At 33.0% G+C, this 16,070-nt stretch overlaps 1 protein-coding gene across 5 annotated transcripts in view; it reads left to right on the top strand.

The window, feature by feature from the left end:
* The window catches only part of LOC135849155 (semaphorin-1A-like), a 231,891-nt gene that overhangs the window by 125,554 nt on the left and 90,267 nt on the right, over positions 1-16,070 (top strand). The window contains exon 1 of one of the 5 annotated variants that reach the window (XM_065369423.1): positions 13,704-14,067. The exons of the other annotated variants lie outside the window; for them this stretch is intronic. The gene's annotated coding sequence lies outside the window, so the exon portion shown is untranslated. Of the gene's footprint in view, positions 1-13,703; positions 14,068-16,070 lie in introns of those variants that run through there. 5 annotated transcript variants of the gene reach the window in all.

Below are 16,070 nucleotides of genomic sequence, written 5' to 3'. Positions count from 1 at the left end.
ACTGCAAGAGTAGCGTGCGTCTAAATTTGGTTGGGAGGGGGAGAGACTTTTCGTGGCAGTTCGATTTGAATTTTCAACCACGAAAATATTATCATAATTTTTTCTGTTTGTTTGTTTTTTTTTTAAATTTCTTGAACACCTGAAAAATTCACTTCCTCAATATAGCTTCTTCAATTTCAAGGATATGCTGTTTTTCTCCGTGGAGCGGTGGAGCCGAATTCTTAAGATTTTTATTTCTTTAAAATTTGGGGTAGTAGTTTTAAATGGCTGAATGTTGAATTTTACACACTGTTTACATTTTGTATTTTATCTGTACTCGCGAAATATTCGTCTCGATAATATCGTAATGAATGATGATCGAAGAAATGAAAAAATTACTACGTTTTAATCAAAATACGCTCCTTCTTAAGTATGTACGTATTTTTCCGCTAAAAATTGTTGAAATAACTCCCTTCTTATACGTAAACGTAAAATAATTATCGATGAAGTTTGCGTGAAATATTTCTTCTATACTTAACTTGGTACGAATATTATGATAAGTAATTTAGCAAACGAGATGTTTACATGCTATTTTTATCAATGTTTTTCATTTTTTGCTTTGTCTCGTTTGATTGTTTTGTGCGATAAACCGTTTAACAAAAATAATGCTGATTGTAGCAAAAACGTTTTATCAATTTTATCCCTCTTAATAATAGAATTCGGTTTGCGGAAACTTTTATCGCTTATGGAAATTCATATTCGGTTTTGTGCCTCTTGCAAGTTGCAAAATTGTATTGTTTGTTTCATCGTGTGATTTCTTTAGAGTGAAATAGTGCGATTAAAATTGATAAAATCTGTCTTAGTATTTTTCGAAGTGTTTAAATTTATTTTTTCGGATGAAAAATTCCGAAACAGTTTTATGGCTAAATTTATCCATGTTTATTCTCCAAACTGGTGATGGGATGGGATATTCTGATGCATTCGGACAGGTTTCTTCAAAATTTGAAACGAAACGACCAACTCTAGATGATCCCTTGTCAAGTACCCATCAGTTGGAATATGCTTCAAAGTTCAAATCAAGCATTCAAACGGGCACACTTCCGCTACCTCAACGATATGACTAAAATATCACAATAAATACTTAATAGGCAACATTTTAAATTAAAACATAACCATTCATATTGTGCAGCGCTGCCTATGAGAATAATATCTTCTTTACAAATAAACATAAGTACGTGCCTAATACTTGAACAATTAGTTGAAAATTACCTTCGTCATTAATTTTATTACATAATAAAACGCCCCAAAGGAGACAAATTTCGGCTGCGATACCTCACTTCCATGTATATTTATACTTACATTACCTACCTACATACACGCAAGTAATTAATTATAGTTATCAATCTCGTTTGTTTTCCGGTTCGAAAAAAATTAACCTTTAATAAATCTTAGAAGCCAGCTGCTTATAATATAGGTAGGTACCACTACTAATCCCGCATTTAGACGCGATTAAACATACATGGAGAAAGAGAAAAGGAGGGAATAATGCATTTTGCCAAATTTATACGTCACGTACAGAGATAGATGTAAATATATTCTACATAGACATACACATCGATATAAAATAAAGCTATAAAACTTGGCGCGTTAAAAAAATCGCCATAGAGTACACGTTCACGTATTGCGAGGTCCTGTAAGTTCGACATTTTATGTACACGTTGAAAATATTCGCCAACACCGACCGTAGATAACTTCCTGGGAACCTGCAACCTTAGACACGATGGATTAATGCCAGCAAAAACGAATCGTTATTAGCCTACGATAACAATCATAATCATAAAGCTTTTATTTTCTTTCTATTCACTTTTCCTCTTCCTCTTGTATATTTCTGTATTTGTGTATTCAATTAAATAAACGCAGGTACGGTTCTAATAAACACACAACTTATTACCTAACCGCGTATAGGTAAATCATCGACAGTGGCTGGATCATTTGTCGACGACAATATGCCCAGCATTATTTATACACGAGGGCAGCAATTTGTACTGTTGGCACAATAGATCTGTCAACACTACGTCAACTGTGCTCTTTGCAGAAGTCAACGATTACCTTATAGCGAGACAACCTTCGCCGAGAGAGGCAAATTGTCCGTGAAAAAGTCAGCAAAATACGCTGGTTTATCCAAATGCTCGAGTTGCTCTGTCTAATACGTGTATGTATAGTAGTCCTCTCCATAACTCGGTGTTTTAAACCAAAACACGATCCAGCCAGACATCACGATTTGAAATTTTAATAGTCGAGTTTCTTTACACTTGACGTGGCGAACGAGGGGCAAATGTGCAATGGAAAAAGTCACGTCATATGGCAGGTGCTCGGTCTCTTATATCGAGAATGAGACTGAGAGAGGAGATAGCCAATATGGTACTCAGATTCTAATCACGAGCCAAGCACAGGTATCTGTACGTACTACGTATTTGCCAAAGTGTATCAGAAAGAGACAGAAAAGTGAACTTTTCCCCCCTCTCTGTACATAATAAGAACTCGCTGCTCATTTGATCTCTTTCGCATAGTAGATATAGATTCGCGTGCGTAATTAATAGTTTAACAACGTACAAGTCGTAGTCGAGTCGACTCCCCATAAACGTGCATCGAAGGCCATATTCGATAAATGCAGCAACATGCTGCTCTTTTAGTATACGAGTGCTTCTTTTTTTTTTTACCTATAATACATATTCTCTCTTCATCCACCATCCATAAACCATAGTTTTATTAACTTACTGCTGGGCATTTACGCTGTCGATGGTTTATGAGCTCGACAAGTTCCTCCTGATTCTCCTTCTATATCTACTTCGTTTTCCAATGTGCTTTACGTGTGCGATTGTTTATTATTAGTACTTTGTAAAACATCTACCACTACCTATCCTGTACCTATAGGTAAATACGAGCACGTATTGCCTCTTCGTAAATGTAACTACATGTAAGATGATAACTTCTGTTACTCTTCCTCTCTTACTCTATCGTTCTGGCAAGTCAGCAGCATATGTAATATCGCAGCCCTGAGCGCTGAGCTGCAACAGGTATAAGTATCTGTGGGCACGAAAGTGTAATCCAATCCACCATCATTCGTATTCATCGGTTTCATCGTTCGACTATTATCGCTGAAGACATTTTATTGACAGTGAAATGTTGATCCAAAATTCGATAATTTGAATACAAAGAGTGTATCTTTTGGGTATCTTTTTGTATTATTTGGTCCAAGTTCAATTTGGCATATTTTTTGGAATAATTTATGGTTCATTGTTTTATTTCATTAAACTGTTATTTGGAATAAATTACCTATGCTTCACCTACGTCCTACTTTGCCCTGCTTTGTGCTGAATTTGCCAAAATTACAAAAAATTTGCGCTTTTTTGCTACAATACTGCATTGTTGCAAAAATTTCAAAAATGTGGTGTATTTTTGGTGTATATTAATTAAAAATGGCAAAAAATCTAAGGTTGAGTGGGGTAATTGCAAAGCACTTTTTGATTAGTGACACTTTGAGAGGGCCCTGTGAGAAGACTATTGCACGGATGAAGCTGAAATTTGTACCACATACACTTCAGGGGGTTCTCTATCAATGGTAAAATTTTGGTACAATTTGATCCACAAATCGTGGAGAAAATTTCAATTTGAAAATTTGAAAATCGACTTTTGCATTTACCCGATGTTGGGGTAAATGCAAAAGTGGGCAATATTTTTTTATTTTTGTATTTTTTTGCATTTTCAACACACTCACTGTATTCTACGTGTCATTTGCTAACTTTTGATGTATTCGTGGTCTTGATTCGGTGAAAAATTCGATAAGTTTTCCACTTCCCAAAAAAAATTTTAGAGGAGTGAAAAAATGTTGAAAAATTATTTTTTTAAAAACTCGCTAAAATGAACAAAAAATCAACTATTGGTCATTTCTGATGTTTTTTATGTAAAAAACTCGTCATAGAAATACATTTTTCGTCAAATATATCAGTAGAACATCAAAAAGGAGCAATAAATTTAAAAATTCAGTAAAACTGTTAATCACTTCTCTAACATTTAACTCATCATGTGACCGTGGAAGTTTATTTTTTTTGTTATTTCGAACCATTTTCAAGTTATTTGGAGCGAAAAAATATTTGTGGTAAGTGCAAAAATGAAAAAAAAAATCGTTTTTACAATTACCCCGAGTCGATTTTTTCTGGGGTAATTGCAAAAACGCAATTTACGGCCAAAATGAAAAAAAATTTTAAATTGCGATATCTTACCTTAAACTTTATTCCTTCATGACCCTAAATCGCGAAAATTCCAGATAAATCGACAGTTTTTTCTATTTCACATGCATTTTTTTAAAAAACACCTTTCACTTTACTTATGAGTGGTTTCAACATGCTTTGATAAAAGTGTTTGCTACTGAGCGACAAGTTGAACCCCGCGAGTTGTGACCAGGTGAATATGTCGGTAAAGGTCGTTGCTTCGACACCCCCTAGTTGGCACAACCAGAAAATTGATATTTGTTTGCGTGCGGTCACAATTTTGCAATTACCCCGTTTTTGCAATTACCCCACTCTACCTTAACTTTTTTTGGTGAAATGTGTGTTGTTTTTTTTAATTGCAAAAAGTGCTGCATTATCTCCAAAATCGCCAAAAATCTTGCTTTTTCTGTTTTTTAAAAAAATATTGCAGAAATGTTACATTCCTGTAAAAATTGCAAAACTGCTGCATATCTGTCAAAATTGCAAAAAAATACTGCATGCATGCCAAAATTTTAATAAATGCCGCATTTTTTTAAAAAGTAGTTCGGTACAAGAAATTTTGCTGTTTACTAAAGTATTTTTTTTTTCAAAAAAGTGCAAAATGTACTGCATTTTTGTCAAAATTGCCAAAAATCTAAACATCTTGTTTTTTCTTGCCAAAATTCTATTTTTTAGAAAAAATTGCAAAATACTGCATTTCTGACCAAAGTTGCAAAAAATACTACATGTTATGCCAAAATGTGAAAAACTGCTGCATTCTTGTAAAATTAGGTACAACATTTTTTTTAATTATTTTTTTCAAAAATTCCAAAAATGCCCTGCATTTTTGTCAAAATTGCTAAAAACCTACACATATCTTGTTTTTTTTTGCCAAATTTTTTTTTAGAAAAAAAAAATGCAAAATACTACATTTTTATTTTACCAAAATTGCAAATAATGTCATATTATGCTAAAATTGCAAAAAATGCTGCGTATTTACAAAAACTGTATAAAATTTTGCTTTTTTAATAAGACACAGTTTTTTTCAAAGGTTGCCAAAAATATCAGTATTTTTGGAAACATTGCCAAAAGTCTTGTTTTTTTTCAAATACCTGTTGTGAAAAGTGCTGCACGTGTGTCGAATTCACCAAAAAATTTCCTCTATCTTCATGAAATGTTTTTTGTTTCAAGCACAAAGATTCCAAAAAGTGCTACATTTTTGCCACCATTTCCAAAATTGTATATTTTTTTTGTGCAATAAATTCTACGTTTTTCGCCATAATTGCACAAAATACTAGCACCTACATTTCTACCAAAAATTGCAAAAATGGCAAAAAATATTGTTTTTTTACTAAAATTACAAAAAATGGCTGAATTTTTGTCAAAATTAGCAAGAAATCGTGCTTTTTTTGCTGGAATGTTGTTTTTAATCAAAAATTGCACGAAGATGCTGATTTTTTACCAAAAATGTTGAAAATTTTGTATTTTTGCCAGAGTTATCAAAATATTTTGCTTTTCTGCCGAATGCTGTTTTTAAGAAAAAGTATGCTGCTTTTTGGACAAAATTTCAAAATGTGCTCTATTTTTGCCAAAATCCCAGAAAAGTTCTACTTTTAATGCAAAAGTCTTTTTTTTGCCCAAAAAATTTAAAAATGGGTCTTTTCCAAATTGCAACGAATTGTAACTAAAAAAAGTCTCACTTTTTGCCAAAATCGTAGAAAGAAGCAGTATTTTGCTAAAATTGCAAAAGATGCTGTTTTTTGACATAATACACATACTTTGAATTCAAAATTTTATCTTTTCAAAGAATGTTAGTAAAGAATTCTTGTTTGCTTTTTTTCATTTTATCAGTTACACTTTGAACATTTTCGTACCTATTCTCTCCGTTTCGAATTTGAATTTTTTTGAATTTCTCCTCTTTGTTTTCAAAAAAAAAAAATTTACTTAGAATTTTGCCATGAAAAATGTCTGTCTTGAATCAATTTTTACCTGATCTTTCCTCGTTGTCCCCTTAAAACTGAAACATTTCTTGTTAAAAATCATTGATAACACTGTTGAAGACATTTCAATGTCTTTCCTTTTACTCTGAATTTCTCTTCTCTTTCACCTTGAAGTTTAAGTAGGTAGGTTCCAACTTCTTTGACTTCATCAAAATCATATTTTTGATCGATATCTGAAGATGGTCGGTCTCAATGTTAGTTTTATACTTTTTCTCTCAAAATTCTAGTTCACAATACATTGTAATAAGAACTCTATTCAAGTTCAAATAATCTGAGCTCTCAATCATTTCATTCGCAATTCAAACATATTGTGAGAAAACACATGTTCATGCATCAAAGATACCAGATCCTTCACTCGAGTACAGCAACTCAAGGTGCCGGATGATTTCCAATACATAAATACTTAGTAACTTGGTGTACTTAACGTCGCAATATGAAAAGTAGTATAATGTAACAGGAACACGGCCATCTTCTTATCATTTTTTCGTCATTTCCGCGAACGGAGTCGATTTATAAGCGATAATTGAAATCCTATCATCGTCGATACGAAACGATAGTAAAATGTATGCAGATACTTACTATGTACTTAGCAAGCGTACGGAGGTCATGTACTTGTCACAATACGATTACAAATACGTACGCTGTTCTTCAAAATTCAGTTCTAACTCGATAAATCTTATTATACTAGGCAAATGATGTATGTAATGTGTTCGGTAGTACTTTTAAAAGTGATAAGATGGAAAAAAAGTCCAGTGATGAAATCCAAGTCATTCGACGTTAGTGATTTGTAAACGATTAATTTGAAATTGAAAGGCAGAAGAATATTGAAGGTGGTTTTGAAAGTGAATAAAGTCATCTTGAAAAAAAAAAATCTGACATGAATACGAGTAATTTTGATATGAATTTAAAAGTAGTCGATAAATTTTACTCTGAAGGCTGATATTTTGAGTAAGGTTTTTAGTTTTTGGATCCATATTCAGGTTTTGTTTCCCACTATCTCCAACAAATAATTGTAGATTTTTTAGAACATAACCTAGTAATTTGGATTTGGGTGTAAGAAAAATCTACCCGAAAGCGAAAAGAAAGCTAATACGTAATTTGAAGTTAAAACCGCAGTAGTGCCCTTTGATTTACAATGATGTTGCGAAAAAATATTTATTTACAAATGTAAGTTTTGACGTTTTACGAGAAGGTAAGTAATCTCAATTTGCATATAATGATGCAACATAAATAATGATAAAAAATACACAGGCATCACTACCGTAAATAATGATTTTGGTGTGTAACTCCTCTTCAAGTACCCCTCTCTCAAAAATTATAGGTACCTTAATTTTTTCTACTTTCTCTTCAAAAGATGTTTGATGAGCTAAAATATTAATACAGGTATCGAAAAAAATGGCAGAAAAGATTAGTTGTCCATTAAAAAGTAATACAAATATTACACAGGAACATTAACCTTGTAAAAATTGCAGTAGATGCTTTTCTAATGCGAAAATTGATTATCGTAAAATTTAAGCTATAGTTGTTAAAGAAACGAATAGGTAGCATTAAAACAAAATAATTTGAAGGTGAAACCAGACTTAAATTCTAATTAATGGCGGTGTATGGCGTCCTAATTAATCATTCTTGATGTTACAAAGAACGGAACCTGAATTCTCTTTTGTTTTTGATCAGAGTGGAGAAGGGCAATACATAGTAGGAAGGTGCTTCATTTTTTACTCAAATATCTATTCTTCAAAATCACTCAAATCAGTAATGGCGAATGAAAGTACAACTTTACGAAATTTGAAGAAAATGGGATAAAATTTGCAGAACATTTTTAATTGATTATTTTTTATAATTTATTATTTTGCACCTACTTTCCAAAATTTAGATAAAATTGAAATGAGTTTTCAATTTTTTTAGCATTATGAACTTTAAAGTGGCTTTCTACGATTTTTGGATGAATTATGGAGGGGGGGGGGAGATATGAATCAGGTGCGTTGTGAACTACGTAAGGTATACAACTTTTCAGTCATAATTCGAAATAGTGCTTAAAATTTAATGTTTTTCTAAAGCAAACGTTTTAAACGTCGAATTACTCTGCATTTCCTTTTTTCCCATTGCGAATTTTATCGCATAAAATTTATCATAAGTTGACAACTTTCGAGTGGTAAATTTATTTCGATAGTATTTTATAGTTTTTTTCCATCCTTTACCCTGTTTTAATGCTAGTTAGATACAATATAGTTTATCATTTTAATGACGTCTATTCCCTTTATCATGACAACCATATTATCATTGCAAGTGCAACTCGACGTTTTCTATGGGGACTTTTGGGAAAAATTGTACGAAATATTATTAGTCGAAAATTTGTATTCGTGTAAAATTTTTGTGACGAATAATTCTGAAAATAAGAGAATACTCGTTCCTGAAATTTTCATCCTGATGATTTCTGAAAAATTGTATTTACGTTCTTTTCAAGTTCAAAGAGAGATGAAAAAATTAAATTTGCAGAAAATGACTGTAAAAATCTCAAAATTGATCGATACAATTGTCAGAAAGACTGCAGATTTAATGTTTGAATAATATATTTTTCCAATTTCGAAGCTCGATGTCATGTCGGTAGAAGCTGTACAGACTACAAATACATACTATGCACTATGCAGTCCGCGTACATAAAGAATCACCTTATTAGAGAAACTTTCCATCCGTGGCGAAAAGCTTCTCGAGAATAAGGTATGGTAAACGGATGTATCACGAGGGAGGGAAAGAGAATGGGAAACTTGGAACTTGGAAGTTTCTCAATATCATGGCGCGTCAACCCCGGTGAGATTACGATCGCGTGCTATACTAGTCGTATGTTGAGGGAGTCATATATGACTTGATAGATGGAAAGTTGACGATGGCGGTGGTGTTAGGTGTACTCTGTACCGTGTATAATTTAATTAAATACAAAATTAAGAAAATGGAAAAGCTATACAAGAGCGTTTGAGGCATCGACGATGACGAAGTTGTCAAGTTTATAGGATACGTGTAATCTGTCATATAATAAGTTCAGACGATGGGAAAGTTTGCTAAATGGAAATGGGTGTTTTATCGCTTGTCGCGTCGTACAGTATTGTTTTGAAAAAGTTGCTATCTAGAAACCCGTATTTGAATTTCGAGTGTGTGAATGTGTAAAGCCACTAAGAATAGGTAGGTGCTTATTGAATGAAAATTTTAACATTGTCTTGAAAAACTTTTCTGAAATACGTGACGTAAAGACTGTATAAATTGTTTAAATTTCGAGAAAATTGTCGTTTAAAACTCGAACAAAATTTAAGTTGGTACGTATATACATATACCATACTTATTATGGAAATGATAAAAACATCAGAAAAATTCCCACTTGATTGTTTTAAATCTCTATACAATTGAATTTGACCATTTTTATTAAATCCAAAAAATGTCGACACTTCTACCCCCCTTCTTCCTCACCTTAGATTTTTGGTCGTTTTATCGCTTCATTTTCAAGTATTTTTCATTTGCAAAAACTAAGAAATCAATGTATGTGGATGGGAGTGAGGCGAGGGGGAGTTGATTGGTGGATCTGAAACATATTTTGTCACTTCCTCGACTTCATCGTCGAAAACATGATACCAACGTTTTTTAACGATTTTTGAAAACGGTACCTCTTTGCTTGTGTTTTCTGCGTTTGAAAATCTTCAAAAATGATGGGGAAAAACATCAAAATGTGAACCAAAAATATTAAGAAAAAATTATTATAATCTCTCTAGAATAACTTTGTGCGGATGAAGAACAAAAATTGTTTTTCATTTTTATTAAGATTAAGATGACAATTTTCTCAATATCATAACGAATTAAAAACGGCTAAAAATGCAGGGTGGGGTTGGGTGGAGTGGAGTGGAGGGTTAAAAATTCCTGGAAATTTTTTTTTAATCTTAGAAGAATTATCTGAAGCTGGATATTAGAAAGAAAATCGCACTTTTTTCATCTCATTGGCTGTTTTTTCTTCAAAATTTGGGGTTACATAATTTATTTTTCAAATATTTTCTCAATTTTGTACAATTTTTCATCAGTTACTTTTTCTGTCTTTTTAGAGACATTTTTGTTGTAAGTATGTATTTCTAACAATATTTTGACAATTTACATATCTTCATTTTGACCATACCTATAATTTCAAGAAAAATTTGTGACATGTGATTGTTCATTATTTTCGTATTGTACATTTCTATCAATCAAGTGGTCAATTTTTCATAAGTTTTGAATAATATTCATGAAATTTGAACTATTATTTTCAGAAAATGTATGAATTCAATGGCTTTTTTTTGCATTTTTCATACATTTTTGCAATCTTTCAAAGCATTTTGAATGCTTTTCGAAGATTTTAAATAATTTTTTTACTATGTATGCAACTTTTCTTCAATTGTATTTTTTAGCAATTTTGTGAGTAATTAATATAATAATCCTTTTTGGACCTTTTTTTTCGTTTTCTTGATTTTCATGGGTTTTGTAGCATTTCGAATAATTTAGGTAAATAGCTTTGATATCTAATTCTACCTAATTTTTCGTTATTCATTCTCTGTTTTTCCAAAGGATGAAGTGAGGTTTCGTTAGAGAAAGGAAGGGAGGAGAAGATTGAATGTTTTCTAAATCATTCGATTTGGTATGAAAATCCATTTTCATTGAAGTAAATTTGACCGGAAATTGAACGGTTTGTTTCTCATGAAAGTGGGGCCATTTTTTTTCCTTCCACCTATTTTACACATACACACCCAATTGGAATAGTTCCATCCTGAGGTAATTTTCCATTTATCCACTCCTTCCTGAATCGAGTGTTCTAAGAAATGTAATTAGACCATGGAATCGTTTGTTTATTTTTTCCAGCATAAAATTTATCGTACGAAGCATATTTAGTGAGAGGAGGTGGAGTGAGTAAAGGAGAACTGGATTGAACTTGTCATCTTCTTGATACCCCCTTTCGATCTTCTTCGAGATCAGGGCTTCCTGTAACGTGCAGCTCCGCACATTTTGTTCAGCTCCAAAAAAGAGTTGTGAAGTTGGAAATTCTTTGTGCGATTCTTTTTTTTCGAGTTTTAATTTTTTTTTTAAATTATCATTCAAATTTTGACATTTTGAAGCAAAAATAGGTAATACAATCATTCTCCATTTTCGGAATACCAATTTCGAGAGCTTTTGCCCTCGCTTCACTCGGGCTTGTTTGCTTTTTATTTTCGATTTTGATTTTTTCAAAAAAAGCCATTTCATTTTCAAAATCTTGAAGCAAAATGATCATCACACTAAAAACATTGTTTTTTATATCTCTTGAAAAACTGATTATTGAGAGCTTTTGCCTTCGATTCGCTCCGGCCATTTGCTTTTGTTTTTAATTTTTAGATTCCAAAAAAAATCATTTAAATTCAATTTTTTATGCTTCTCAGAATACCAATTTTCGAAAACTTTTCCCTCGTTTGATTTTTAATTTTCGCTTTTAAATTTTTCCAAAAAAAAAAACTTATTTTAATTTCCAAGTTTTGAAGCAAAATGTTAAAACTTCTTAGAAGTAACTCATCAAGTCATCACACAAAATAACATAGTTTTTTACAGTTTTATTTGCCTTTATGTATTTTTATTCTTCAAACATTTTGAGTTGGAAACTTCAAGAAGAAAAAATCATGAGTTGGCATTTTCATGTTTCCTCTCCCCCTCCCCCCACCCACCGAAAAAACCTTGATTGTAATCATATGATCGAAAATTACTATGATTTATTCAAGTTTGTGCAGCTCCAAAATTTCCTTAGACGAAGCTCTGTTCGAGATCGAGATTTACTTAAAAGTTGTGATTTTAAAAGAAATGCTAACGAAAGAAGTCATGGACTGTTGGATACATTTTTGGATAATTTTTTGACAGAAAATTCAGTTTAAAGAAATAACTTACGGTCGTGGCTATTTTCACGATTTTTATCTTTTGTTACTTTTTTTTTCCGAAGTGAATTTTACGTCATTAATTAAATATCCAGCATCCAGCAGTCCAGCGAATTGCAAAATTTATCAAATTATTCGTGTCACGACACAGTAATCGGCATCGAAATGGCACTGGCATGGCTGATTCAGAGACGAGTGAGGTAAAGAGGTGAACGACGAGGCGGTAGGTAAATGGCATAAAAACGATGTTATTTATTATGTCAACGATTCGAAGCCGTAGATGCTTTTTGAATTGAAAACACACCGGGTTCTCTGTTGTGTACACAGGTAAAAGATATACTACTACGAGTACAATTGACGACGGTGGCAATTGACCGCGATAGTTACGCCAAGATTGTAGGTAAATTGCACACGCATAACGCAATTAAGGGGAACCTCGTTCGTCGAACAGCATCCAACTGATAAGGACGTTCTTAAAGGTATTTAACGATCTGCGAAGTACGTACCTATGTGTACCTACTTGGTCGTCGTTCTTCTGTTCGTTAATTAACGAAGAGTGTAGCCCTTCTGCTAACGAGGTCCTCTCGCTATTTTATTCCGCACAGAACTTGCGATTCTTCAAGAGACAGACAGAGATGCGAAGCGAGATCTGTAGGTATAGAAGGGCTACGAAGGGGAGGGAAAATAAACGCTACTGGAAAAAAAGTGGATTTCAACTTCTTACCTTTGGTTTGGGTCAGGTGCGCGAAGATGATAATTTATTGGAAATGGTAGTAGATGATGGTTAATTGGAGACTTCTTGTGTGAGCTGATGGGTTTCTTACTCATACGTCCACGAGACTCTGACTCATTTCGAATGAGAAAATGAATCATTGCCGAATATTACAGCTATAGGGTGATTTTTATTATCGTTGTATGGGTTCTTTATTGTTCGTTTGCTATTGTTGTAAGGTACGAATTCGTGCTGCTGAATGGACGTGTATGACTGTAAAAGTGCAACTGAGCTGACCTTTGGACCTGTCGTATTTTTGCGATGACTATACCAGAAATCAAAGGGGGTTTCGTAGAAAAAAAGTGTGAATGTTAAGTGCAAAATTAGGTATGAGATGTTTTTTGGCATTTAGAGTTCGAAGCTGTCATGTCGTTTGATTTTGTTGATCTCTTTTCTTTCGAGTTGGTAGTCGTCATTTTGTATGTATATTGGTCATAATGGTATCTCGTTAACCTTTTTGCAGAGAGTGCGCTCGCACGTGCCCATTGGCTGTACGTATTACTCAATGCAATGGCAGCAAATGAGTGGAAAATCGTGAAGTGAGAATTTAATAACGAGAGTACCGGCTGCATTTTGTATGCTCTGTTGGGTCTTTCTCGTTATACCATTTGTAATGTGAGCTGTGAGCTGTTTTCTTTACGTGCTTATGTTTGTTAATGCGATATGCGAATCTGCAACACGATGACCAGTGACCGCTGACTGATCAGTGAGCGCACAAGCAAGTCGCGCGAAACGTCCATCATCAAAAGTGTGCGTGCGGTTTTGTTGGACGACTACGAGGACTTTGGTGGAAAGTGGAAGGTGGTCGCGGTGACTGACTACGCGACTCTCGTCTCTCGGTAGTCTGGTAATCTCAGTAGTCTGAGTTGACTGTGCTGTGGAGTGTGATGTGTCGGTAGCTCGCTATAATTCTCTTTCTCGCTGCTGCTGTCGAGTTAACGAGTTTATTAAATGGTGTTTCAAGTTCGGTGTACTTATTGTTTATCGTCTGGTTACTTTCGGTGGTGTTAGTGGTGGTGTTTTTTTTATCTGTCTGTCTGAAAAAAACAAGCTTGCGAAGTTTTTACTGCGAGAGTTTTATTATTTTTATTTTGTGCGCGAAAAATATAACTACCTGATTACATGTTGGAAATATGACGAGGAAAAAGCACGAGACCGAGGTAAGCAAACTTTTTCGAAGGGGTTGATTGAAATGAATTTTAACGACGGTATTTATTTGCACGAAAATGACTGCAGTTTGTGATTTAAATTATTCGGTGTTTTATGTGGAGTTTTTGTTCAAACTTGTCTTTACATATTTTTTATTTTTATTGAAAAATTACAACTTTCATCGGGTAAATAGGTATAATTTGGAAATGATAGATTTTCAGCAATAAACGAATCAAAATGTTCTAAAGAAAATATTTTGAATTTTTGTTGATTTTATTTTTTTGGTGGAGTGGGAGAGGGGATTTGAGGCATGTTTTTAATGCACCAGATTCATTCAGTTACAATTTTGTTCTTTTCTTAATCGCTGTCGTTCATGTGAGTGACTTTTCTGATAAAAAAGTGATCGCAGTATGGGAATTTTCATTTTGTAACATGATTTTTTGCAGACCTGGTATTCAAATTGGATTTTTGATTTTTCTGACTGAGATGTTGAAAAGAACCCCCTTTTGGATCGAATTGAAGTACTTGCAGATCTGTATAGATCAAAATTCAAGAGCAATTTATAATTTTTGAGGCGTGGTAACATTTTTCAAAAGTCGTGTGATCGCTCAATGATGAAAATACAGGGTGTTCAACTGGTCCTATTATTTTGGCGTGAGTTCTGAAAAGTCCTTAATTTGATGAAATGGTACGAATAATAAAGATAGAGGAGTATGCAAAGATTCTGCATCTTATCGATTGAAGAGAAAGCAAGAATGGTATTTCCAAGATTTTTGTCTTCGATTGATGTTCATTTTTTATCATATTGATGACACTTTTTTAGAATTTGAAGTGCTAGCACAACACCACAAGTATTTATATTTTTTGAAGGAAAGGAGGAGAGAGGAGAGAGTTGAATAATTCCACAAATGTGCTGCATTGTGATTTTGAAACCTTGTTAGGCAATTGGACATCTACTACTTGTGACTGATTTCACGAATTGAGATTATTTTTATAGTGTTAGTGGGGAGGAGGGCGTAGAATTGAAAACGTATCCAGAAGTGCATACATTTTTAAATAATTGAATTCTGAAAAATGTGCGTATAAAACAGTTACCTATTGTGCAAAAAAATCAAAAATGAAAATTTTGTGTTTTTTAAATAGGTATATTTTTTCAGAATATAAATTCTCAATCAACTTCCTGCTATAAACATTAGCAATGAAAATGAAAATATTCTCAAATACGTATTTTGAAAAATTGAGAAAAAACATTGAAAATATTCAGAATTTTACCTTTGCATTTTGAGCGAAATACGATGTAAGAATACATGCTCACATTGCTCACATTCCTCTTGGAATTTCGCTTATTTTTAAGGATACGAGGACTATTGAAATTTCCTCCGAGAATCAACAGAGAAAAAATATGTATATTCTGTTCAGAGAAATGCCATATTTGCTAATCAATTAGTAGGTAGACGTAGATAGAAGTATTAATTTTTTCCACGAACCAAATTGAATGTTGAATAATTTTTTCTCAGCGTTTAAGTGATTAGCAGGTATTTTGCAAAATATGTCAACACATTAGCGAATGTGTTAATTTTTTAATGATTTTTTTAGTGGCACAAGAGCATTACAGAGAAGAGGTTGTGCATATTTTGTACATGAGAAAGAATGAGGGAAAGGGGGACGAGTTTTTAAATTCTGAGGTTTGGGGGTGGTGAAGATACTTGATATTTTCTAGAAAGAACTGATTTGAAATTTTTTTATTTTTATTGAATTAAAGGTTCAAAAATGAGTATAAATTTTTTACGAGTCGTTGGAGTTCATCTGATGAATTTTTTCTGGAATCTGTTCTATTTGAACAATATATCGATCAAGTCCATTTACGATTCGCGAACATGAGATTTCAAAGGTTTTTTGATGATTTTGATTGTTTTTTCCTTTAGTAGGTATGAAACATCGAAATTGATTGCAGTTTGAGTAAATACTACATTTACACTTTGCTTTAAAAATGTTTTCATTAAAAAAATCTTGG

Source organism: Planococcus citri, chromosome 5 (genome assembly GCF_950023065.1).
Source record: "Planococcus citri chromosome 5, ihPlaCitr1.1, whole genome shotgun sequence".
In the NCBI taxonomy this organism is placed as follows: Eukaryota; Metazoa; Arthropoda; class Insecta; order Hemiptera; family Pseudococcidae; genus Planococcus; species Planococcus citri.
Note: the sequence above shows the minus strand (reverse complement) of the source record. Positions and strands in the feature narration are given on the sequence as shown.